The sequence below is a fragment of the Cryptotermes secundus genome, unplaced genomic scaffold (assembly GCF_002891405.2).
Source record: "Cryptotermes secundus unplaced genomic scaffold, Csec_1.0 scaffold1084, whole genome shotgun sequence".
Lineage (NCBI taxonomy): Eukaryota > Metazoa > Arthropoda > Insecta > Blattodea > Kalotermitidae > Cryptotermes > Cryptotermes secundus.
This window is the reverse complement of record NW_019724603.1, coordinates 1,204,999-1,208,989: the sequence shown is the minus strand read 5'-3', so window position 1 is coordinate 1,208,989 and position 3,991 is coordinate 1,204,999. Positions and strand designations below refer to the sequence as shown.

Here is a 3,991-nt window from a genome sequence, read left to right as displayed (position 1 = left end):
CCTTCAGTGGGATTCGAACCAAAGATCCCAGCGTTCGAGCGAACGAAGTCGGTTTATGACTCAGCCCGCGTGGCCACTGTGATTAGATTTGATCATCATCATAATAAGTGTCGAAGAGTAAAACGATGATCAGCAACGAAACTCGGAGTTAACTCAGAGAAACCTGAGCTCTCATGATACTCCGTCCGTCACGGATCTCACAGGAAGTCAAGCGGGATTTAAGAGAATGAAATTCTGGGAACGAAGGCGTTTAAGAGCCAACGAAGGGCAGACATCGGACATTTAAAACACCTGACTGCATCCGTCGCGGATTTTGCATTCGGCCATTAATTCCACAATGGATATCTGCTAGACTCACAGCACACTGTCGTAGTCAGCTGGCTGACGTCTCAATCTCTCAACAGTTCGAGGCTACATCACTCGCCCACTCATTCACGGAGCTGAACCCTTCTTGAGAAGCCGTCAGTTGTGCAGCTACTCAAGAACTTCACAGCATTTTATGGAACCCGAAGGTTCATTACCGTGTTCACAAGAGCCCTCCACTGGTCCCTATCCTGAGCCAGATCAATCTAATCCATAACATCCCATCCTATTTCTCTTCTAAGATCATTTTTAACATTTTCCGCCCACCCACGCCTTTATCTTCCCAGTGGTCTCTTTTTCCTTCTGGCTTTTCCACCAATGTCCTATATGCATTTCTATTCTCCCCGATTCGTGCTACATGCCCTGCCCACCAACACGTGGTTATGGGAAGGCAAATAAAAAGATTTTTCGTTGCCGAGATAAGACGCAGGTTGAAGCTACTTTGTCGTCAGTTTGAGGATGAATTCTAATCAAGCCCCTGTTCGCGTCACTCGTTTCCGGACAAAGGAACAGCTGAGTTGTCTGATAAGGATTATTAAAACGAACTTTAGAGCGTAGCAACGTAACGGGCACACAGAGCGGCAGGATATTATAGAAAAGCAGGTTTAATGATCTCAACGCTAGACATGTGGGGTCCTTAACAACGCTCTCAGCAGCCACACGATATAACGCCCTGTGCTTGGGCGACTGGCGAAGAAAGAACTCGAAAAGTACGCGGTGAATTAAGATAAATTTGTTCCTGTGCTTAATTAGATAGGCTTTACGGCATGAAGGCGTATGGGGGAGTTGATGTATACATCCACATTTTCTTGACTTCGGCAATAGATGGAGCTGAGTGTCAGCTTCACACTCCGGCGGCTTTAATCTCAGGGGAAAGAGCCCCCGTTTCCCATTGGATACGAAGCTAGATGTACCCCAAACCCGGTCTGGACGCTGTGGAAAAAAGAGAAATCTTACCCTGCCGGGAAGCGAACCTGGGTTGCCCAGCCCGTAGCTATACAGACTGTGCTTCCTTGAAATCTTGAATTTTGCTTTGGAAACGAATCGATCCTTGTTAGGTAGACCGCTGCTGGTCTCTGTTTACACAAGCCCTTTACGTATGCATTGCTTACATACAATGTTCTTTATGCAGTTTATCTACTGCCAATGGTCTCCTTAAATTAATTAAATGCAAACTGAAACCTCTGGAGTATCTGTCTAGGAAAAATCACAGTTTTATGTTTTAGGGCCCCGTTCGAAGGACCCAATTTTGGTGCTATAACATTTATATTCTCCGGTCAACAACTTATGATGGATAAATTCCTAAATACTTGTACTAAATTTGAATTAAATTCGTCCATCCGTTGAGGTTCTAGCGAGGCGCTTATCCATGCAGACATACACACAGGAGTCCACAACCCACATTGCTTCTTTTTCTTTTTGTATTCAGAAGTGTCGAAAACGTGTAAATCCGTCAACATACCGAGAGAGAGAGAGAGAGAGAGAGTTTTCGCAGCCATGCATACTGACATGTTCAAATGGAAGTCGCATGACAGGTAAGGTTTTCACAAAGTCTGTGCACGATGAGTGCCGCACATGCTGACCCCACAACACAAAATGCAAATGGGCATCTCAATCGCTACCATGATGAAGGACACGATATTCTAGCCCGAATTGTCACAGGTGATGAGTCTTGCTTCAAACGACTTCCATTTGTTCGGCCCTCTTAAACATCATCTTTCGGCTGAACATTTTCCCGACGATGAAGCTGTAGAAAGGGAAGTCACCGCCTAGTTCCGACAGCAGCCCAAAGAACTTTATGCTGCTGGTTTTCAGGGGGTTGTGAAACGATGGGACAAGTGCCTCAGTGTGCAGGGAGATTATGTTGAGAAATAAAAGCATTTTTCAAATCAGTACTCTTATTTGTTTAAGTTCTATATCCATTTGTAACTTACTTATTGATTTACCGTCGTAGTTAGAAAGATAAGGTCAAAGGAGAATGAGATGGGCAGTGCATGGTGCACGAATAATGTAGAAGACCAATGGATATAGGAATTTGGTGAGAACTCCAGAAGGATAGAGACCATTGGGAAGACCCAGATGTAGGTAGAAGGATAATATTGACGTATAAGGGGTTGACGTGACTAATAATTGTGGGTTCTAGATTCGATGATTGGGTTTACTAGCACTTCTTTACAATTACAATCAATTATTACAGCTCAGACTCAGTCATGACCGTCGGGGCATGTCCTCATTCTGAAACTCTCTCTACTTCACAACTTCTTCGAATTCACTGCCTTTTATAAAATTCCCGAGAACTTGATAGAGATCTATGTTATATCCATGAGTTATGTCAGAAACCTTGTATTCATTTCCAAAGCAACGGTTCGGTTTTCTAAGTGTTCACAACATGTTACCTGCTAACGACTCGTTATCCGCTATCCGTTGTAACGGAAATTAGTTTTTACTTAACCGTTGTCTAGCAAATGGTTTATATCCCTTTACAATAATAAAGCTTAGAGATACGGATGATACGGGTGATACGGATTTGTTTAATCTGGCTCAGGATAGGGACCAGTGAAAGGCCCTTGTGAAGACGGTAATGAAATTTCGGGTTCTATAAAATATTTGGAAATTCTTGAGTAGTTCAGGGACTGGCGGCTTCTCAAGGACTCAGCTCAAGCTATGAGCGGAAGTGGTCGTGGCCAATAAAAGACATTTTACGACTCTTTCCTGCCTTTGATTATATAGTTTCAAATTGAAAAATATATTAATGAAAAACTGAAAAAAAATGAGTGGAATTGTTCATGCTCTGTGTGGCGTAATATCCAGGCATGTATCTGGAGGGACTAAGGAAAACCATGAAGCTCCTCTGTCAGGACAACTTGTTTCCTAATCGAGGTACGCGAGACTAGAATATTACCGCTAGGCCAACACATTCAATGTCACTACAATGACCGAGCTATCCTTCCTCTTTGCCACAGCATAAAGTCGCTAATTGATAACGATTTATGTAATAATTACGTTTGTATATTAGTTCAATTATTTGTTCAGTGCCGATAAGATACTGGTAGAGGGCTGGCCCCTGTCTGTGCTACCGTCCCGCGAATCAGAGTTCGGTGTCACTGCTTGGAGACAAACAAGCAGGTGCCTCGTTGCGGCGGGAGAGGCTCGGGGAGAACGGCGTGGCACTGCTAGGCATTTAATAAAGGGTCGGTCAGTGATTGTGCGTCAGTTCGCTACTGGACACAGTCAGTGTTGGAAGAGCACGAGACATCAGCCATCTTCTTTCTTCGAATCAGAGAACCCATTTCGGTCCACTGATATTTTTAAAGGTAAGATAACACAGGCCAACAGCTGTTTTGGTGCCGGGGTATTTGGAGCTGATTTCATATGAATTTGATGCCCTGAATTCAAATATGGCATTAGTTTTTGCCTAGGAGCTCAAATTTTTAAGATATAACATTTTGGTGAAATATACGTTACACTATTTTAAGTTAAATCAGTGGATCAAATAAAAAAACTCAACATGGAATTTTTATTACTATATTATAATTATATTTTTATTTTATTATATTAAATACAAAGATAGAGGAAAAAATCATCGACTATATATAACAGTCAAACCAACTATAGTCACGGAACACTA

The 3,991-nt window shown here is 42.6% G+C and overlaps 1 protein-coding gene across 1 annotated transcript in view; it reads left to right on the top strand.

Moving 5' to 3' along the window:
* The first annotated feature begins 3,531 nt into the window (after positions 1-3,531).
* LOC111862531 (calexcitin-2) overlaps positions 3,532-3,991 on the top strand; it is a 68,773-nt gene continuing 68,313 nt past the window's right edge. The window contains exon 1 of the mRNA XM_023848014.2: positions 3,532-3,677. The gene's annotated coding sequence lies outside the window, so the exon portion shown is untranslated. The remainder of the gene's footprint in view (positions 3,678-3,991) is intronic.